General features: G+C 35.0%; 1 protein-coding gene across 3 annotated transcripts in view; it reads right to left on the bottom strand.

Moving 5' to 3' along the window:
- CADM2 (cell adhesion molecule 2) overlaps positions 1-24053 on the bottom strand; it is a 1089711-nt gene that overhangs the window by 233549 nt on the left and 832109 nt on the right. The window lies entirely within an intron of this gene.

Genomic DNA, 24053 nt, shown 5'->3' with positions numbered 1-24053 from the left:
CTTTTTTGTCATAGTATTTTTGGTTAAATAATTTCCTAATCTAACTTAAGACAAGGTGCCTGTATATTTTGATTAAAATTATTACCTTCTAGTAGAGCTAATTTCAGAAGTTATGCCTAGGGTAATAATATATTCTGAGGTAATGTGCCTGCAGAAGAGCAACAGAGCCCTTTTAAAACAGTATATTGTTTATCAGAGTTCACATAGGTATTTTTAAAGAAAGCTTCTTCTAGTCCAAGATTCTCATGTGTATAGAACCTCAAAAATGATTGCTGAAGCACATCAGTCAGTTCCAGAGAATGGTGATAAGACATAACTGACACACACTTGGCAAAACAAAAAACAAAAACCACTGTGTGCAAAACGTGTCCTTCCTTCCCATGCTCCCTTTGCCCCACCCCAGTTCTGAGACTTTAAACCTGCCATGATGAATTATTTTTCCCTTGAGGTTGTGGAATTTCTCTGTCTCTGAGTTTCATTTCCTAGTGGAATTTTAGGCAAAAGTAGAAAGACTATTATAAATGCCTAGATGGGTTTCTACTTCAGAAGTGGGAAAATATTACATACTTCAGTTAAACAGTATGCTATTTTCCCTTTATTTTCATGGCCTTGGTTCATTCCACTGAATGAAGCAGAGATGCGCACATTTAATTCTACTGATGTAAAATTCTACATTGGACTTAGCTGTGTTCATTTTAATTTGTGTTGTTTGGAGTATGAGTGGCATTCTAAAGTGAGTATGATTTGAAGTATATCTTGGACCATAAAACATCCCTTATTAACCAACCCAGGGAATAGTAGATTGTTATGTTTTTGCTTCTCTCTCTCTCTCTTTTTTAAGTATGGAACTATCCAATATGGAAACAGACCTTCATTTTTAGAGCTAAGAAGATAACAGTCTCTGATGACAACCATGATCAGTCCAGTTTCTTTCACAAATAGTTAATTTGAAGTCACCTGAAATCATTTTGCCTCTTAACTGAATTGTACTTTGGCCAGCCACTAACATAGCTTTATCAATGCCACTTTACTCACATCGAAATCTTTAGAGATATCAATTCTGGAGTCAACAGATTGATATTCAGTTTCATGTAAAAGGAAGATAGATTTGAAATGCTTACTCAGTTTTAGTCATGTGGGAGGGGTTGTCTTTGAAGTTCCCCTGGCCATCTTCTTCGATGCACAACATAAATTACTCCAATTCGGTTTCTATTACCCTCTATTCAATGCCCATTAAATCTTTCCAAATAGATATCCTTTATGTCACACACGTACAGTGAAATTCAAGGCCCTTTCTATCATATAGTTACGGGGTGCCACATACTGCTCTCAAACACGGAGAGTAATTTCCACATTTTAAAGCAACAAATTAATTCTGACCTCCACTATTGACTCTTGAAGAAGGAGCCTGATCTTCTAGGCCTTGATCAGTTTGCCTCTAAAAATTTCTAATTATGGTTAGCAGTCAGCAGAAGGTAGGAAAAAAATCAGAACCTGAAGCCATATGTGACCACAGTATCTTCTTTTCTTTCACTGGAATAAATTATCATCCAGACCAGTAGCAAATGGTCATTTTTACAATCATGCCTTCTGGGCCTTTTTCCTTTGACTATTTTCATCTCACTACACTAAGAGAAAATGCAATTCTGTAGAAAGTCACTATACTCTTTAAAGGAAATTTTCTCTTTTCCCCCTGAAAGCTCTTTAAATAAGTGATGACAAAAGGTCAGATGCTATCAGCATGCTTTAATCCCTTCATTACAAGTCAATAACATCATTTGTATTCCATTTGGTGTCTCAAAACCAAAACTCGTTTTCAAACTGACAATTTGTGGGCAATTATGACATTTAAAATATCAGCCTGTATGAGAGTGGTAGGGAAATATTTTCTTCACTGAGGGCTTTTAAACACATATAGCTCTTTAGAGCCAGAACTTAACTAGAAATGTGACAACTTCCAGTAGAAAAAAAGGGGAATACCATGAAAAGACTTAAAGGAAAATTTACCAGCTAGAGAATTTGATACCAGAGAAAATATGATAAAGTAGAATCGGTCTATGGTGAGTCTGTCTTTCGTAAGCAAGGAGATACATACACACACACACACACACACACACACACACACACTTGTTGTAGGTACAAACAAGGTCTCTAAAATTCCCTTTGGGGATTAAATTGCAAATTCTCTTACTAAGAAAAGTAATAAAAGACAAAACACACAAATTTCCTTAGGAAAAATACCAAAAATCAAAATAAATAAACGGAAAAAATTACGGTTCTCTAAAATACATGATTTACAGAGGAATTTGGAGAGTTTCTATGGCTCTGCTTTGCCTACAGGTTTACAATCCCTCACACAGCTTCTTGAAGTTTCCAAAATGAAAAATGCCCCTGTGAGGCATTTTTAGGCAATCTTTGATTATTTCCCCACAGCTCAAAGTAAACAGTGATTAACAGGGTAAGGCCAACATGTCAGGAGGAAAAAAAAAAAAAAAAAAAAGAAGCAGAAACTGTTCCCATAATAGCTACGAATCGCATTTCAAATTTTAAAGCGTCACTTTTTAAAAGCTATCAAACTATGTCTATCAAAGCATTAATCACAAGTATATGAAGAAAAAAAAAATGTAACACTAACAAAACTACAAGGGCTATCCATGGAGTAAAGCTTTTCTTTTTTGCTTTTTTCAGTTGTTTTTTGGTCCACTACAGTTTTGATGTCCTTCAAGCAGTTAAACCTGTCGTTAATTTTCATTTTTATCATCTTGGTGGGATCCAGAGGCCATCACACGCATAATTTCAATATTCATGGGGCGCCTGGGTGGCTCAGTGGGTTAAAGCCTCTGCCTTCAGCTCAGGTCATGATCCCAGGGTCCTGGGATGGAGCCCCACATTGCATGGGCTCTCTGCTCAGCAGGGAGCCTGCTTCCTCCTCTCTCTCTGCCTGCTTCTCTGCCTACTTGTGATCTCTGTCTATCAAATAAATAAATAAAATTTAAAAAAATATTCATGCACAAGCACTCATGTCTCATGTGTGCAAGCCCCCTCCCACACACCTAGAATGTATGAGTATCCACTTAGCTCATTTTAATTCTTTGTCTAATATACAGCTGACCCTTGAGCATTGTGACTGTTGGGGCACTGACCCCCGGGCTGATGAAAATCCACATGTAATTTTGAGTCCCCCAAAACTTTACTAGTAACCTGTTATTGATTAGAAGCCTTTCCAATAACATAAGCAGTTAAGTAATACATATTTTGTAAGTTAAATGTTTTATATGGTGTACTCTTACGATAAAGTAATGCAGAGAAAAAAATATTAAGAAGATATTAAGAAAGAGAAAATATATTTACACCATTGTACTGTATTTGTTGAATCAAGTGTGTAAAAGTAGAGCTGCACATTTCAAACCCATGTAGTTCAAGGGTCAATGGTAGTTATATTTCAGCTGTGTCCATAATGAGTTCTATAAGCCTTAATAACTCAACTTCTCTGGGATGCTATATCAAGTTGAGGAGATTAAATAAGATGTTGCCTGTGAAAAATAAACACTGTGTTTGATATACAGAAATTACCTGGGGAAAGTGTTAATAATCCTCTTACTATGTACCCATAGCCAATCTTCTTTTCCCTTAAGAGGAATGGGGAATACTGAGCAAGAAGTACTTAATCCTGCAAATGAGGCTCCTTATTGGAAGTATTCTGGTCCTCACTAGATTCTGCCCAGTAGCTTCATCATATTCTATTGCTTCAGAGGTTTTAAATAACAGCCAAATTCATAGCATAGATCATATGACTGAATTAGTACTGATAAGTAAAGTAAGTACTAATGAGAACTGATGAGTAAAAATATATCCTCATTCCTAGAAAAAATAGTTGCCCAACTAGAGTAGGTCAGAAAGACTTTAATGTATGACAACAACCCAAATCTTGGGGTGCCTGGGGGCCTCAGATGGTTAAGCATCTACCTTCAGCTCAGGTCATGATCTAAGGGTCCTGGAATGGAGCCCCACATCAGGATCCCTGCTCAGTGGGGAGTCTGCTTCTCTCTCTCCCTCTGCCTCTCCCCTTCCATTCATGTTCTCTCTCCTTCTCAAATGAATAAATACAATCTTTAACAAACCCCCCATAAATCTTCTACATAAAATGTGTTTAAGAACTAGAAAGTAGACTTTTCTGTTGATGTCCCGAAATCTTTCTTATTAGTTGATGATTTTTAATTTGTATATTTTTTGGCTGTACTTTAGCCAGTTTTCTTAAGGCCATGTAATTAAAAACTCTAACCAATTAAAAGCCCCATAGCAATCTTTGATTTGCATATAGGATAGTGTTTAGTTTGCTCTGCCTAGATTTACGACTCTTAAGGACAGATACTATAACATTTATGAACATTAAAAGACTTCTGAGTATATAATAAAAATTTGTCTCATTTTAAACAAACTCAAATGGAAAAGTATAAACACTAAATATATGATTTCTTATTCCCTTTGCCCTAAGAAATCTTTGGCAACCATGGCACTTCTATTTTTGAACTTTCTTTTCTTAATAAAGTAGAAATCTTATAGATGGCTGGTGCTCAAGTCATATAAATTTCCCCAGTAGAAATGTATGGAGATTTCTTTCCATGGTTAAATGTATTTTGAGGGAAATACAGCACAGAACCATTCACTATTCTCTCTAAACACTTAAATTAAAATAAACCTCAAGAAGACTTTTCTTATGAAACTATTTCAAGTGAAACTCTCTGATCAACTGTTCTGTTCCTAGTCTCTGGTCTGCTATTTATTTATTTACACAATAAAACAAGTGGTATTTCCAAAGTGATAAAACAAGTTGAAAATAATTAAGCTTTCTATACATGAAATAACCGCCTCTTTGCCTAATTTACTGAGAATCACTTGAATTTCTAAAGTGAGATTTCTTGATCTAGAGAAAACCCAGCATTTTTATGAATCTACACAGCCCACTACACAATGCAGTTTATATACATTACTGCATGCACCTGAAAAGTAATAAAAATGCATGTTTTATGAAATGTCTTAGAAATGAAATGTACTAGAAGTTAGACAGCCATTATAATTTTCTACTGAGTTACCACCCACTATAACATTTGTGAGAGATTGCAATTTCCACAAGCACTGCTGGAGGGTTATCAAGTTTTTATGGTCATATATTTTCATATTATGTTGTCCAAAAATGATTATTCATTTACTCAAATGTTCAATTTTATTCAATAAAAAGAATGATCTCAATGAAACCTACTGTGATTCCCTTAATACTCTCACGGTAAGGTCATTGAAAGAGGCAGTATTAATGGTGCTCTCCAGCATCCTTGATGCAATTTCTAGCCTGCTTATGTGACCTTCCATTTGGGGGTCAATTTGGGTAACTTAGTGAAATTAGAATTTTCTGCATAATCCTAGACCACAAAAAATCCAATAATTCCTGACTACATTTACCTTGCAATCAGAATATAACAATGCTATCTCAATTCTAATTTCCACTTGATTTGTAATTGCGGTGGTGCTTCTTCAAAAGTGGTTGTGAATTTTAAGTAGAGACCTATTCTCCAAATGGGTTAAACAGAGCTCTGCATTTAACAAAAATAAAACTTTGAATATACATTTTGAGGTGGGTTAATAGTCTTTTTCATTAGGATAAAAGAGCACACACTGAGAATATCTTTCTGCCATCTGAGTAATCAATGAGGCAATATGGTTATAAATCTTCCAGAAATTCCCTATGGTTTAATTTTTTCAAAAGTGTTTATTCATTTCTGCCCCCTATCCTTCACTTCCTCAATAACATTTGGTAACTTTAGGAGGAATCTTTTAATTTTGCAATTAAGAGAAAGAAGGGTTTCATGCTTTCTCTTAACAATCTTTGCGTATTAAAACAATCCCTATTACACGTTGGTTGTAAAGGAATAAATGCTAAAAAAATTATTTGGGGAAAAAAATAAAACCTACAGTTAGGGAAGCCATTCTGTAGCCATTCATTATTGTTTTTTAATGATTGAAATATGAACATGAAATTTGTCATTATTTTAATAGAAATATAGTACAAACTGATGATTAAATCTAAATGCATTTGTTAATTAAATAGTACAGTGGATAGCTTTATACAAAAAGTAGAGTCCAGCTTGCCAATAATTATAAATATGCCAAGATTAATTTATTGGTGCTCTATAATTCTCCAAGAAAAGTGATTGATAATGTACTTAGAAAATTCACAATAGGGCGCCTGGGTGGCTCAGTGGGTTAAGCCGCTGCCTTCGGCTCAGGTCATGATCTCGGGGTCCTGGGATCGAGTCCCGCGTCGGGCTCTCTGCTCAGCGGGGAGCTTGCTTCCCTCTCTCTCTCTCCCTGCCTGCCTCTCTGCCTGCTTGTGATCTTTGTCTGTCAAATAAATAAATAAAATCTTTAAAAAAAAAAAAGAAAATTCACAATAAATGAGTCATATCAGAATGACAAGTTTTTTTTAATTATCCTAAATTTCTTTAGAGTATGCAATAAAACAAAAGGTCAGTAATTATACTGTCCTGATATAGTTATAATACTAATCTCTTAGCTGTATTATTTTACTTCCAAAAATATATTACTGGGATTGTGAAACATAGCAATTATTAATTAAAATAGTTGACACTCTAAATCATTTTGAATATAATCCATATTTCTTATCAGTAAAGAAAACACCTAACAAGGATTTAGAGCATTGAGAGTAAGCTTTAATACCTGACTTTGTACTCCAAAGTGTTTGCACATAGTGGCTCTAAAAAACATTGTTTAGAAAATGTTCATTTAGAAAACATTAGTAAGATGCATATTCCAAATCCTACAGATAGTTCTTTTTAAAGTTCCTTCAGTGAACAATTTTGTTAGTGATTCTGGTGTCTGTTTTCACCATTTTCACCCCTTGCACTCTATATGGCCTGAGCAGCTGACTCCTTTGGAATTCATTTCCCCAGCACCACTGTTCTCCAGTTTACAATTATATTCAGCCAAAGACAGGCAAAAGCAGGAAACTGCAGGGTGGGAGGGAGAGGTAGGGTCTTTCTTTTGGCTGCATGTTTGGTTACAGCTTAGGTCATGTGTGTCATTTCAGGCTTGGGGAATAGTTTCTCACATTGTTGGCCCAAGTCATTGGTCTTTGTTGGTTCCCCCAAACTTTAATTCCACACCGTTATAAAAATTTACCTTTATTAAATCCTCTTAATTGAAACTTTTGGTGGTGTCATGTGATTTTTGCTATAATCTGACTACACATTCTCCATGCATTTTACTTTTTTTTTTTTTTAAGATTTTTTTATTTATTTACTTGACATAGAGAGACACAGTGAGAGAGGGAACACAAGCAGGAGGAGTGGGAGAGGGCGAAGCAGGCTTCCCACAGAGCAGGGAGTCCAATGTGGGCCTTGATCCCAGGACCCTGGGATCATGAACTGAGCCGAAGGCAGACGCTTAACGACTGAGCCACCCAGATGCCCACCATGCAATTTTACTTTAAATACTAATCCGTTTTATATTGTTCTCAAGCATTCAAACCAAGTGTACGTCTTTACAGGATACTTGGGTTCATGTATATAAATCATAATTATCAAAACAAATTATTCTTGTTTTCGAAAGTTTTCAAAAAACAGTTATTCTCCCTATTTTCAACCAAATTGACTCTTTCTCCTCACACTCATTTTCTCCCAAAGTCCCCATTTCTTCTTAGGGCATCACATTCACAAGGTTTAAGACCCAAGTTATCAATGATCATTACTGACTCCTACCCATGACTTCCAATCATACATCAAGCTAGTTTATCACCAGTATAAGCTCAAAGATCTCAGTGTTTCTTACAGTTGCTATTTCTTTTCCTGGTTTGGGTTCTTTGTTTGTTTGTTTTAGATTTTATTTATTTACTTGAGAAAGAGAGGGAGAGAGACAGAGAATGAGAGAAAGAACATAAGTGGGGTATGGGGCAGAGGGAGAGGGAGAAGCAGGCTCCGCGCTGAGCAAGAAGCCTGGCATGGGGCTTGATCCCAGGACCCTGTGATCACGACCTAAGCCAAAGGCAGATGCTTAATGCATAAGCCACCCAGGTGCCCCACTGGTTTGGGTTCTTACTGCTTCTCAGTTGGATTACCTGGCCCTCTCTGGTAAGGGAAAGACTTCTACTCCATTCAGCAAGCCCATACCCCAAACCAGAAGTGAGATATGAAGGATGCATAGCTGTTCTTTCTTTGGATGGTCTTGTTTCTCACATTCAAGGTAGGTTTTTAAGGTACTTTCAAAAAGTCGTACAATTGATTTTCACCTTCTATGTATTCTTTAGACTTATCCGAGGAATGGAATGAGACTCTACCCCACTTGTGGCTCTAATTCCTCATGCACATCAGTATTAGCATCATCCTCCCAGGGACAGGACAGTCCTTCCTCCTTCCTGAAATTACACTTCACAGCTTACCTTGTGTTCACCTTGGATTTCATTGGAAAGATCCTTTGTCCATTATGTTCCTCATATAAATTCACTCTAACCTTTCCTTCCTTAGCTCCCATTTATTCCCCAGGAATGGGTATTGCAATCCAATGGTGAGCAGAGGCTATATGTGAGGTCAGACTACCTAGGGTTACATCCATGCATCATCATCCACATTTCAAATTTGGGCAAGTTACTCAACTTTTCCCTACTTCAGTATCCTTATATGTAAAATGCACATAATAGTACCTCTGCTGTGAGTACTACATGAGCTCATGCTTTTCAAACACTGTCAAGCCAAAATAGACTATCCACTCTTTCCTCAGTACATTCTACATGCAGAAAAATGTACGAGGAGAGGTGTACAACAGCAAAAAATCATAGAGATTTCAGCAATGTCTTAAACTACACCAGCTTGCTCTGCTATCTTTTTAAACGGATCTCAAAATCTATCTCCTAATTTGAGTTTTTTTTCGATCTCCCTAATTTGACATAATTTTTCTATGTTCTCACCACTCTCTAGCATCTTGTTAGTTTTTCTTGCAGGAGGTACTCATAAGTATATATCCATACCTTTATATATCTCTACATGTAAATGCATAGGTATAGATAGACAAATACATTTCTCCATAAGAATGTTCAGCTTTTGAGGGCACCTGCGTGGCTCAGTTGGTTGAGCATTGTGCTCTTGATTTCAGTTCAAGTCATAGTCTCAGGTTCATGGGATTGAGCCCTGCATCAGGCTCTGCACTTGGCATGGAGTCTGCTTGAAATTCTCTCTTCTTCTCCCTCTGCCCCTTCCCACCCCCTTCACCCCGACTCATGCATGCTCCCACTCTAAATAAATAAATAAATAAATAAGATCTAAAAAAAAAAGAATGTCTACATTTTTAAGGTCACATATTGTTTTATTAATCCCCTCCTACAACTATAGGTTTGTTTAAAACAGAATGCAATTGTATAATGCCATTTAATAGTTCTTTTAAGTCAAATGCCTACTATTTGATAGGCACTCTTTCAGGATTATTGGTTAAGATTACCATGCCTCTGCAATTATCCCCACTTCATCCACAACAGTGCTTCTCAAAGTGCTAGTTACAAACTATTTACTACTTACCTGCAAACAGATAACTACAGAAGTCAAGAATAAATGCTTAGAAACTTTTATAGTAATTTGACATTGCTATGACTTTCAAGTGTGTGATCTGTCTCAACAAATTTGGTGTGTGGCACAAGTTTTTTGTAGAAATAGCTGGGGAATCTATAATGGCAGGGAAACATTTTACAGCACTCGAATTAAGGAGGTAATGCAGACCATAAACCAATGTACTGCTTTCTTCATCAACAAAGTCTTGCGATAGAGTAAAAAATGGCAGCTGAATATCAGGGTTCTTGGTAATGTAGTGAATTATGTTAAAGCTAATGTATTAAATGCAAGATTATTTTCTTTTCTTATGATACATAGAGATTAAGTATAAATAGCTTACTGTATACTGATGTACAAAGGTTATAGGTATAAAAACATGTTGAGAATTTTTGAAGAAAAAAAATAAACAGCTCATTCCCTAATTTTAAATATGTTAGATAGACAGTCTTCCTTATTTGTATGATATATATTTTTTGAAGATTTTATTTCTTTGAGAGAGAGAACAAGGGGGGAAGTTGGAGGGATAGGGAGGAGAGGAAGAAGCAGACTCCCAGCTGAGCAGAGAGCCCAATACTGTGCTTAATCCCAGGACCCAAGGATCATGACCTTAGGTGAGGGAAGCTGCTTAACTGACTGAGAACCTAGGCGCCCCTTGTCTGATATATTTTTTGTTGTCAATGATCTTAATACTTCTTGCAAGGAAGGAATGCAACATGTTTTGCAATAGTAGATAAGATTGAAGAGCAAACAGAAAAGTTAGAAGCTTGGAAGAACAGAGCTTCCTGTTAAGAACAATTATTAGTAATATGATCCATACATTATGTACAATTATTAGTAAAATATGTGATCATTTTGACATTTGCAAAAAGTTATTATTGACTATTTTACAATACTGATTGGACATTTTGAATTGAATAGCCCATCAAAAAGACAGAAACTCGGGCACCTGGGTGGCTCAGTGGGTTAAGCCGCTGCCTTCAGCTCAGGTCATGATCTCAGGGTCCTGGGATCGAGTCCTGCATCGGGCTCTCTGCTCAGCAGGGAGCCTGCTTCCTCCTCTCTCTCTCTCTGCCTGCCTCTCTGGCTGCCTCTCTGCCTACTTGTGATCTCTCTCTGTCAAATAAATAAAATAAAATAAAAAATCTTAAAAAAAAAAGACAGAAACTCATGGATACTGAAGTCAATATTTTTCATCAAAATGTATTTAATTATAATCTTATAGGATAAATACTGGAACTGGATACTAATGAAGGATTGAAGTGAATTTTGAAAATTCAGGAAAACTTGCCTCATTTGGATAAAGTTTAAAATGAATATCTTAAGACTGCTGAAATTGCTTCAAAATCTCTTTTTCCATCCTGTTAACATACTTGTCTGAGATTCATTTCTCCACTATGACTACTATTAATATAAGAAATAGAAATAGTTAAGATTATACATAATTCCCCACAGGAAATGCTAGTCAATCCAAAGAGATTAGATAAATTAACAAGCAGGAAGCAAGCTCATGTCACATTAAAATTTAAATAATTGATATATATGATGTTCATTCAAAGTATGCATGTAGGTTTTTAATATGAACAGTTGTATTTATTTCATAACATTTTGTTTAGTTATGATTGTAGAATAACAAAAATTACAAGCATATTAATAATTCTCAGTATTATTCCTAATATACTCATACTCAATGAATGTATATGATTTTATAATTCTTTTCTTTTGAAAATAATAAAAGTTGGGATTTGAATATTATATTTTTTATGTTTTTTTTTTTTTTATCCAAAAAACAAATGTTTCTCACCCCAGATGATTTGAAAAGTACTGACTGAACTCCATGAATAAGGTTAGTTTGTTTGTTGTGGTCACTGTTGGAGCTCCACACTTAGCACCTTAGTCTGAAAGTTGCAGAAAGGACAATTCAACTCCCTGTGCATGCAATAGTAACAACAAAATCCAGCTCTCCTTCTTTCTATTTTCTGTAGTTGTTTGATACTTTAAACTGCATTATAAACTGTAAAGATAAAGTAAGTGAAACATCTACTAATTATTTTGAATCTATAATCCTAGGATCTCCTCAGAAATTGAGAATTATAATTAATATTTTTTGTCATACCTCCTCTGACATACATAGGTAGTAGTAGATTAATAATATAGTCAGTTGTATGGCTACTCATAATCAGATTACTTTGTTCCTGGATAGAAAATGGGAAATTGACTTCTGATTGCCTGATTACATCACAAGCCCAGTCAATCAATTCCTTGCTCCAATATCTTCCAAATATATTCTTTCTATTTCCTTAGCTCTATTTTCTGTGAGGGAAGTAGCTCTTCAAATACTGAACATTTCTTTATTCTTCTATTTTAAAAAAATGTTTACCACAACTCATGTGCTAAGGCAGGAAATTAAAGTAGAGCTATGGCTATTTGAAGACAGAATCACAATTACTTGGAGACAATTCAGGGTAGTATAATGAGAAAACCAAAATAAGTTCAAAACACTATTAGAACTAATAAGAGAGTATTTTCTGAGGAAATAATAAACAAAATAGAAATGTACAGTTGATTTAATGGATACTGAGTCAATATATAGAAGAGGTCAACAAATAATAATTGATAAAAATAGCTGCAAGAGCTGGGGTACTAGCACTGGCTTCCATTCTCACTCTGTGGCACTCTTTGTCACATAATCTCATTGGCAGTTCTTCAGGGGGGAGAGCCTTAACATCTTTTATGAAAATCTTGCACCACAGAGCATACACTCAATATAAAAGTCCTCTCTCCCTAATGCAGGTCCCTTTCCCAAAGTCTTTAGAATAGGAGCTCAGCCTCCATATGAGAAAACTTCATTGTATTTCATCTTCAACATTGTTATAGCACCCAGGAAAGAGTGAGGCTGGATATCATCATTAAAATACACTTCAGCTTTATGAAAAGGGCTTTTTTTAGGTATATACCCATTCACAGCCACTTTTGGTTTAAAGAGAATGTGATCTCAAATTTCTGTTAGACTGAAATTGCTTAAGATTTCAATGGCAGGCTTTTTAAATTTTTTAATGTTGTGTCATTTTGTTTTCCAACATATCGAAAATCTCAAAAATACTCTGAGTTTCAGCCTGCAAACCTGGACAGAGTAGCATGGGACACTTCACAACACATTGGACTCCAGAGATATATTGGCTGAAACTGAAATTGCTTTATGTGATTGGTCAAGGTTGGTTCATGATCACAGGCAAATCCATGATGCAACTGGAATTTAAACTCAGCTACCCTGACTATGAAGTGTATGAATCCCAACCAACTAGCTCTTCTATAATGTGTGCAAAAGTTCATGAGGTAGGATTTTAAGCTACAAAAGATAAGTGAATAATAAACAATTATCATTTTCATAGGAGACCACAGTTACTGTTCCCTAGAAGATGTTTTTATCATAATTCACTATTAGGAAACAGGCCATTCAATTTTTGTGGCATGCAAATTTTTAGCATCATAGATGGGTGAGCTGTATGTACTTGAAGGGGCTTTGAAGGGAAATGTAATAAAGTATGTCTAGATTGGTACTACTGCCATTCTTTCTAAAAAGTCATTGTGAGTACTACAGAGCATACAAACCAATCATTCTGCATTTCCCCTTCCCACTTTCCATTTGTACTTCAGTCTACTTGCTAATCTCAATGTAGATAGACATGACCAGGAGACTTAATTCTTACAAACACCCACACTTAGGTACTAAAATAACACTGCCTCCTACACTTCACAGTGCTGCAAAAATGCTCATTTACTGCTGTTTGCAAGAGCCTGCTGGGGCTGAAGAAATAATAAGCTAAGGAAAATAGAGTGCCTATACTAATTTAGAACTTTTCACACTCACACATTATAAAACAATACATTAAAATATTTATTCAGGAAAAGCTGTTTTTAAATTGTATTTTTTTTTTGATTGTGGAGAAATGTTACTTGAAGAGGTGTGGGGAAGAAAAAACACTCAGTTTTTATAAATACAGGAAATATCTAAAATTAATTAAAAAAAACACAAGTAAATAAATTGAATGGTAAATCATATTCATTAACATTTTTAACTATAATAAATTGGACAACTTAGAAGAAATGAATAAATTCCTAGAAACATGTGACCTTCAAAAATTGAATCAGGAAGAAATAGCAAATCTGAAGAGACCAATTACTAGCAATGAAATTGAATCAGTAATCAGGGCGCCTGTGGCTCAGGGGGTTAAAGCCTCTGCCTTCAGCTCAGGTCATGATCTCAGGATCCTGGGATAGAGCACCGCATGAGGCTCTCTGCTCAGTGGGGAGCATGCTTCCCTTCCTTTCTCTCTCTCTGCCTGCCTCTCTGCCTACTTGTGATCTCTGTCAAATAAATAAATAAAATCTTAAAAAAAAAGAAAAAAAAGAAAGAAATTGAATCAGTAATCAAAAAACTCCCAACAAACTAAAGTCCAGGACCAGATGGCTTCACAGGTGAATTCTACCAAACATTTAAGGAAGGAAGGAAAGCTTCCAAATTTATTTAAGAGGCCAGTACTACCTGGGTGATACATGAAAACTTGCTCCCTGATGTCAAAATTCATGTCATATTAGTAATTCCAATGGTCAGCATAATTCCTGGGGCACAGATTTATTTCATATAATTGAACTGAAATGGGCACGTGGAAATGTTTTAAATATTAAATCTGCTTGGACATGTAGATTAACATTTACTTTGTGCAACCTGCTTTCTGTAATGACTATTAATTCTCCAAATTGAGGATCTTTAATATAAAAAAATATAATTCCCCAAAACCTGGTTAGTCATTATTTGCATTTTTAAAATTGTTTTGGGAGATGGAAAGAGATGACACAATGGTGTTGACTATCCACCAAGGCTGATTCTAGCCATCATCCACTTTTACTGCTGAGAGAAAAAATGTTTTTCTTTAACAATTAATCACTTTAACAATTTCTGACTATGTACTGACTCTGTATATCTTATCAACATGCTGATACAAAATATATGCCCAGAAACATAAATAATTAGAAGATAAGGGGAATCTAATTTTAACCAGGACAAGCTTTCTTTTAAGCAGTTCTATTTAACCTGGTATGGACTACTCAAAAATCAAAGAGCTACAATAACTGGAAACAACTTCACACTTTAGATAGTTAGCAAATATGTATTCAATGACTGATTGAATAAACACAAAAGTTAATCTCAGGAACATGCTAATTTTCAGAGGCCTACCATTACTTGATTTATTTGTATTATGTTTCACTTTTATTTTAAATAAAAGCATTATACAATGCATCAAAAATAGTAATATTAGTGAAACTTTATTTCTCTAAAATATCATAGCAAGTATGGAAAATATGCTGAATTCTAAAATATCCCAAAATTAACACTTGCTGAAAACATTCAGGCATACATATGTGGTTTTGAATGTCAAAGTTCCAAATCCTGATGCTGTTATTGCTTAACATATAACCACTAAAAACATATAGCAAATAAAATTTATAGTGTATATGGTTATCTATATTTCATGAACTTGCTAGACTTAAACTACACTAAAATAAACAGATTAAGAACACATATTATGTATAACTAAAGATCTTGCTGATACTTAATGAAAATTTCCCATAACGGCTTTAATATTAGAAGATTAAGTGAAAGGAAATTATTTCTTCACAAAATCTATCAGCACACAATTTAACATATATATTAAATTTGAGAAATATAACATTGAAAGATTAATATGTTTTAAAAATAGCTTTGTGACTTATGTCTCCCCAAAAGAAACAATTCTACTTAAGGTCATTGTGAGCAGAGTGATGCAAGGTTTCTGTAGAAATTATCTTCACTGAAAATAATTGGATAGGGAGAGATTTTTGTATATGCATGTAAGTTGTGCTGGTTACTTTCTGCTTATCCTTCTAGATTTGTTTGTTTATTTTTTTTTTCCCCCAGATCTTTGCTCTGGGAGAATCCTTTGCTCTGTGGTTTCCATTTGGGCTCAGATAATGGAACGTATTGTCAAGAAATCAGAAGGTAGGAGGAAAAAGAAATCAACTGACATATTTCCATGACACCCCTTTCCCAACCACTCAGAGCTTCTAACCAGAAGCCTCCTTCCACACTTGTAGCTTTTGCTTTTCTGCCCCCTTTTCAGGGCCAAGGGTAGGATAGTTTCCTGATGTTGCTAGCTCCTAGGTGCGAAATCACATTGACTTATACCTTTAATTATGTCTAGAAATATCTGTAAATAGTGTGCTCATTCTTTATTAATTCAAGGGTATAATTTTTAATGGTAACTTGATTCAGACTCATTTAATATGCATGATTTTACTAAGAAAGCTGCTGATATATATGAAATGACTATAGTGTGGTGGGAGTTGAAATATAAAATAAAGTGTACTCAGATCTCTTTCTGAGAAAGTGACTTTGGAGTAAAGACCAAAAAGAAGTGATGATTTTCACAAGAAAATTGAAAAACAAACAAACAAACAAAAATCCAAAACACTATAAAATGAAGTCCTTACCAGAATGATTCAGCATAAAGTAAATTAAGCGCATTGTAAGAAAACTAAGTCTCATCATTTTGTCATTTACTACTCAAGTTATTCAAATCTGCACTCTTTGACCTCTTTATTTATATAATGGGTCTGCCTATGTTACAGGGTTGCTGTGAATACAATGAGAAAATATAAACTGAAGTTATTGAAAAATTGTATTGTGTAACTTTAAGTTGTCATCATTAATTCCATCACTTTACTGAAACATATATATATATATATAATATTTTTTAAAAATTAAGAAAGAAAAAAGAAGGGTAATATTGGCCACACTTATACCTGCCTTCCTGAGTTAATTTTTAATATTTTAAAGTCTGTCACATTGATTGAAAGCAGTCGTGGGTAAGGATTCTGTCAGGAGGCACTGGCTGGCAGGGAGTCAGGAAAACGTTTACCTTCATTTCAGGTTCATCTCATTTTTCTTCTCTTTATCACTCCTTGTTCTAAGACACCTTATGCATGTTCCTTGTCTCCCACTATCCCCAGTAATAATGTAAAGTTATTGGCAGAATAATTAGATAATGAACACCAGTGATTTTTGGTTAGACCCTTAATAAAATTTTGTTTTCTTTCCTCCAGTAATGAAATTTCCTCCAGGAAATATTTGAGAATCATTCAAGCCTAATTCAAAAAAGCAAAACTACTGTGAAGAGAAATGTCACAAAAATTTACATATTTTGCATTTTTACATAAAAACAAATACAAGCACATAGGGATATCTCTGTGGAATGCATATGGTATGCACCCTTGGAGATGTTTGTGCAAAGTATATTTTTGTCAATAATAGGAAGGAATTGAAGTTCTTTTTTTTTTTTTCCTGAGCATTAAGTGATCAGACTGACCTCTTCAATTGTTTTTTTTTTTTTTTCCCCCATACCTGCAGAGAAACAGACGCAATGATCTAATTGATTTCTTTTATTTCTATTCCAAATGCCACACAGCATTCCTGTGGTGTTTCAATGAACTCTATTCCCTATTTTCTCTGTCTCCGTATACCCTCCCTATTCCAAAAGCTTACCTACTACCATTTATAACAAATGTGGTGAGATTTGTGTAAAAAGAAAGAGAAGAGAGGCATAACAAGTGAATTAGTTAGTTATGTCTATTCTAGGTCCCTCTGACCCATAAGAACCTGTAATGTCTATCCTCTTAATTTTTATTTTCTGTTTAGATTTGCAGGATTTTAAGTGTTATAGAAAAAAATTTTCATACAGCAACTATGCAGAAATGAAATGGAATTGTATTTGAATATTTAAGTCATAGGTTAATGATTTTTGGTTTTCGGGTGCACAGAAAGTAGACAGGGAAATTGTTTAAAAAAATTGTTAAAACTGCAATTGTGATCCAACCAGCAGAACATTTGATATGGTCAAGTGTTGATGAGCCCCCGTTTTTACTCTGCTAGTTGTTGTCAGAGGCAGGAATAGACATCAGATCTGACTCCTGTCTCCGATGCTACAATGTCACCACTAAAGCCATGTAACTTAGGGGTGCCTAGGTAGCTTAGTAGGTTAAGCTCCTGCACTCAAATCTCACCGTATCTGTTATAAATAGTAGTAGGTAAGCATTTGGAACAGAGTGGGTATAGCAAAAGAGCCCCACGTGGGCTCCCTGCCCTGCAGGAAGGTTGCTTCTCCCTCTCGCTCTGCCTGCCACTCCCCCTGTTTCTGCTCTCTCTCTCTCTCTGCCAAATAATAAGTAAAATCTCTAAAAAAATTAAGCTATGCAACTTAAACAGCAAAATGTCATTTATTTACTAGTCAATGCATGTATTTATAAGGACCTAGGGTTTTCTCAGTTGGAAAATAGATATTCTATTAGCCAAGGCTGGAATTAGACAAGGTCTATTACAACATCTAAGGAGTGAATCAGCACCTAGAACTGTGCCTTACGAAATAGTAACCACTAGCCACACGTGTCTATCGAGTACTTGAAATGTGGCCAGTGTGACTGAGAAAGTAAATTTTGATGTTATTTAATTTTTATTTATTTATTTTTATATAATTTTATTTATATTATTTTGTTTTTAGTTATTTTATTTTATTATATTCCATTAATATCTGTATATAATTTTATATAATTTTTAATTTATTCATTTAACTTTAATTTAAATGTTCACATGTGGCAGCTGGCTACATAATTTTGTTCTGCGCAGATATAGAACGCTGTCATGGAAAATTCTCTTGGGCAGTGCTTACTATAAATGCATCCCTCTGTCTTACTCTATGTACATCTTCAACATTTTGAAAGGAGCTGCTGCTCTTTACTTAAAGGGCAGCTGCTGATATCAGTGGCAGAGACCACCTGGGGTATACTTAAGCTGACCTGGTGTCAGATGCCTTTCTTTTCTGGCATTCTGGTTAAAACTAACACAGAGGCCACACCTCGATTCCTTCATTACCCCTCATTAGTTGAATGTCTGTGGACAAATTCCTTGAGAGTTTGATCCTTAATTCTCCATTTGAGGAAGCTGTGGGTCACCTTGAGTGAGCTCACAGGAGCCAAGGCCCGGATTTTTATTGCCAAACTCACGCCTTCCTCTTTATTTTATGTGAATGAGAAATCTTACAATATCAGTTTCACATTAGCCGCCCCCATCCACCCCTGCTCTTGAGAAGAGATTCCTGAATATTCACATTTAACTTCCCTCACAGAGACTCCTAGGAAAGGGCTGCAGCTTAATTCTCCTTCAGCTGATCACCAACTGCCCACTCACAGCATGCTTTTCTTTAGTGAATAATCGAAAGTAAACAGGAAAGGTTTCTCCAATTCCAGCTGGATCAATGGGCCACCATTCTGAATTCTTTGTTCACAGGCAGGAAGGACTCAGGTAGTATGAAAGCCTTCTCAGAATCTGGCTTGAAACTCAGATTGGCAGTGGCAATGTTGATGAGAAGCACCTGTCCCATTCTTCTGAGCCATTGGCTCTGCTTCCTTTTCTCCCTTCCTTCTCGATAACTGATGTCAGTACAAAAACCTAAATTTAGGTATACAGAACTCTTGTGAAAATTGACTTGCTTAACCCAAAGCTTTTCAACCTCAGCTGCATTTTAAAATCATTTGAGACACAATTAAAACACTGTAATAGTGTATACCCTTGAAAGATTGTTCTGAAAGCTCCCACAAATAAGAGGTAACACAATGTGAGGCAGAAGTAAGAACAGAATTAAGGACGGAACCTTTATTTAAAGGTAACAGCCACCTGTAGAAGCTGGCACAATCAGTGATACAGACAATCACTCGTTTTCTCTATTGTTCTCCTGAGTGGTTGTCACTTGCACAGCAAGTGTGTGTTACTCTAGTCATGCTAACTCACACTTAGCTTCCGCACTTAGGCTCTGGCACCATATGGCATATTTGCTCGTGATAAGCCTAGGATGGATGTGAGGCTAGTAAAGGCAGACAAAAAGACCGTGGGGGAGGGGGGGAAACTGTACTGTGGCATCTTCAAAAAAACGCTTTCATTTTCAAACACTTGCATTTGATGGACATCACTGTCAAGGATCCCTTCCACTAGGACATCACGTAAGAACTGAACCAATGACTGACTGGTGAAGTAATAGACATATTCGATTGCCATTCATGAAAGGTTTTTTTGTTTTGTTTTGTTTTTTAATTCAAAACTTCTAGTTATTCTGTTGCAACAAACTATTTTTTTAAACAATTTATTCATTTATTTGAGGGGGGAGGGGCAGATGGAGAAAGAGAATCTCAGGCAGACTGCCTGCCTGGCTTGGGCCTGGATCCCACAACCCTGAGATCATGGCCTGAACAGAAATCAAGAGTCGCACTTTTAACCCACTGTGCCACTCAGGAGCCCCTGTTGCAAAAGACCATTAAAACCATAATAGAGTTAGAGTTACAAGCAGTCTAATATCAAAACCAGAAATTGGCTATAGTACACACACACACACACAGTCTTTTTTCAATGTAATTCTAAGCTGTTTTAACAACTGGTTAAAAAACGAAATAAAGTAAGTGCATACTGTAGTGATTCATATGATTAGGTATTTTGCTATTTTATAACAGTAAGATGAATATGTTCCTAAATATTCTAAACATGACATGATGGATTTTTCCCACCATAATTATCCCTCAGAAAAGAGGGGCTGCCTTATTTCCAAGTCTTTTTAAATCTTGTATTACAAGTTGCTTTTTTTTTTTTTTTCAACAGGATCCTAAGATGCATTAGCTTGAAATACCCTGAATCAATTCTGGTTTTAGATGTTCTATAAAGGATAACTTACGGAATCACGGAAAGAGAAGGCAAAGGCATTTTGTATAGATTTTGGTTTTGTGCCTGAGGATTTGACCTCACAATTGTAGATGTCACTGTAAACATGAGTCTCAAAGATCTGCTTGAAAAGCAGTACAATCAGTTGTTGCATAGCACAGATCATTATTACACTCCTGCAGGATGAATGAACAACAAAAAAATTGTTCTGCTGTCATAAAAATTCATAGTTGTTACCTGGAACAAATTTCTCATTGATAATATCCTACACTTTGAAAAAGTGCGGCTAAGAAATTTTATTTCATTAAATGCTAGGATGGAAAAGCAGTATCTCTAAGTGAATATATGTTTTTGTATTAGTTTAAATACACAAATACATTCAAATCAAGGAATTAAATATCATAACTATATATTTAATTGTTCCATGAGCATCTCTAAATGATTTTGTCCCCAAAACATTTTCTCTTGCTTTGCATCACTGGGAAAGGGAGAAATTTCCTTAAAATTGATGTCACCTTGTGTTTGGGCATACACGTTTAAATATTTATTTGCAAATACTGTAATCAATTAATACTAAAAGCAAAAAGAGGTTTTTAAATCTCTGTGTGTGACTCTTATGTATTTTTTTTTTAACTAATGGGATTTTATTTTTTAAAAAACAACAAAAAAATTTATTTTAGAGCATGAGAGTGAGAGGGGACTGGGGGCAGACAGATGAAGGGAGAAAGACAGAAACTCAAGCAGACTCCCTGCAGAGGCTGTGATCATGACCTGAGCCAAAACCAATAACAGGAAACTCAAAGGACTAAGTCTCTGAGGTGCCCCGATGTGACTTCATTCTTTAGAAAGAAACAGAGATCACTTGTTTCAAAAAACAACAAACTCCTCCAAACACCATAAAGGAGCAAAGAGAAGTAAACATTAGTACATTTTTTTTTTAATTTTTAAGAGATGTGCCTTCATTACCCCAAAAGCACTAGTAAACTTAAAGTCAAAATATAAGCTTTACAGAATATTAGCATGATAAAACTTAGATATATTTTTTACTAGGGAAATTTTTTACTAGGATTTTACTAGTGAAATCAAAGGTAGTCTTCAAAGCTTCATTTTTACTTGTATAACTTTCATCCCTATTCATTCACCTGAAATACAGGTTAGTTTATGGGGGTTATATTTATAAAATTATAAAGTAATTCATTAATTCATAAAATCAAATTTTTATTCTTGAATATCCTTTCTTTTAAAACAAAATTTAAAGTATCACATTAAATATAAATAAAGATATAAAGATAATCTAAATAATTAAATATAAATAAATAAAGATAGATATTACTCATATTTTTAAAACTGCAAAGATATATTTTATAGCCTCACAAAATATCTTTAAAATTTTCTAAATGGGATTAAAAAGAAGCATTACATAACCAACAATACTAATAGGGATTAAAATTACATTAATACTACTATTATTACTCCTTAATCAGAAGCATTACATAACCAACAATACTAATAGGGATTAAAATTACATTAATACTATATAGTGAGTGTTTAGCAGATAAACATTTCAAAATTCGTTTTCAGATTCTTTAAAATATTCTTCATGTACCAAAAAAATAAAAAAAAAAAGAAAAGAAAAAATCTCTGTGACTAAAAGTCCACATTAAACCTGAGTGATTACACAATATTCTAATCAAGACATAATTATGGAGTCACCACTTTGGCTTTAAGTCTGGCCAATATTTGAGTCACAAGGTTTAAATCACCATACTAACTTTAAAATCTCACATTACTGTGGGACATTTAACCCCATCCTCTCATATGATTCTATGACAATGCGGCCATTGGTGATTCCTGCCAGGAATCAAATGGCAAAATAAAACAATAAATAAAAGCTCTTTCTAAGTAATGCAGGTCTACAGAAATGCTAGCCTGACCCTCTGTGATGCTTAACTTTATATGCCCACCAATTAATTAGGCCACAGTACCCCAATATTTGGTCATATGTCAGTCTGGATGCTGCTGGGAAGGTATATTTAGATGAGATTAATTTGAGTCAGTACACTTTGAGTGAAGCGGATTATCCTGCTGTGCCCTTGTTCAATCAGTTGAAGCATTAAGGGAAAACATTTGAGATCCCTGGAAGAGGGATTTTGTCTCAGACTGTCTTCAGACTGGAGCTGCAATACTGATTTTTCCCTGCGTCTCTAGTCATCTGGCCTGCCTTGCCTATTTCAGACGTGCTAGCGTCCACAATCACTTGAGCCAGTTTCTTAAAATTTCTCTCTCTCCTTCCCTCCCTCCCTCTCTCTCTCCCTCTCTTTTTGTAAGTATGTATCAACTATCTATGCATCTATTTATCTATTGAGAGAGAAAACACTTGTTCCCTACCAATGTACTCTAAAATATAGTTAATCATGGGTTTATCTTCTGTCCCTTATTAGACTGTACGTCCTCTAAGGGCAGGGATTTTATCTGTTTGTTCACCAACTCTAACACCTTTGATGAAGGAAACATTAAAAATTATTTGTTGAGTCGATAAATTTTTAATCAATCCTTCATTACATATTAAAATTTTAAATAAATAAACAAGTCATTTTAAATCTAGAGTGTATCAAAGAGGGAAAACTGCAGCAAGGTAAAAATAATACAGTGAATTCCTATTTTAGGGCAAATACGCAGATTTATTGGACTAATACAACTATTCTTCAACCATTAAAATGAAACTGCTTTCAAATTATCTTGCTGTTACCTATACAGATTCATAAGAAATCCAGATATTGAGACCATGTTGAACAGCCAATGTATAAATAGTTATATTCTATATGATGTAAATTTATCTATAGCAACAGCTCCATATTTTTATTATGGTTCATGAACTCCCTTTTCCTCCCAATGTTTACAATAATGGATAAAGTCTTAGAAATTCAATGTATACTTTCAGGTGTTTGCTTGAATGAATTTTATGAATTTCATTACTTCTCTAAAAAAGCTCTAATCAAAATCTATCATCCAATTAGGAGTCCAGTTAATTAAGGAAGTCTAACTCGACTTGAAGTAAACACACCTTTTTCATTTCAGTTCTTTATTTTGAAACATGGACTTACTTAAACTTATTATGGGTATCATTTCTACAATTCTTACTTTCAAGCCCATTCATAAGAATAAAATCACAAAACTTTCCAAAATCATAGAGCATCTTCTAAATATATTAAGCTAGGGTTAATAAAAAATATATATGTATATTGGGGCGCCTGGGTGGCTCAGTGGGTTAAGCCTCTGCCTTCGGCTCAGGTCATGATCTCAGGGTCCTGGGATCGAGTCCCGCATCGGGCTCTCTGCTCAGCAGGGAGCCTGCTTCCTTCTCTCTCTCTCTGCCTGCCTCTCAGTGTACTTGTGATTTCTCTCTGTCAAATAAATAAATAAAATCTTTAAAAAAAAAAAAAAAAAAAAAATATATATGTATATTACCTGGAGTGAGGAAAAATAGCTAATCTACACACAAGGCAATTATAAGAATGAAGGAATATGATATCTAGAGAGAAGATAATGGTTAAGAGAAAGCATAAAATGATTTTTGAAACAGAATTGAAGCTGTTTATTTTATTAAAAAGTTGACATAGGTTATCTTTAGTGTTTATGACTTGCAAACT

The sequence above is a fragment of the Mustela putorius genome, unplaced genomic scaffold, assembly GCF_011764305.1.
Source record: "Mustela putorius furo isolate JIRA1106 unplaced genomic scaffold, ASM1176430v1.1 tig00003834_pilon_pilon_pilon, whole genome shotgun sequence".
Lineage (NCBI taxonomy): Eukaryota > Metazoa > Chordata > Mammalia > Carnivora > Mustelidae > Mustela > Mustela putorius.
Note: the sequence above shows the minus strand (reverse complement) of the source record. Positions and strands in the feature narration are given on the sequence as shown.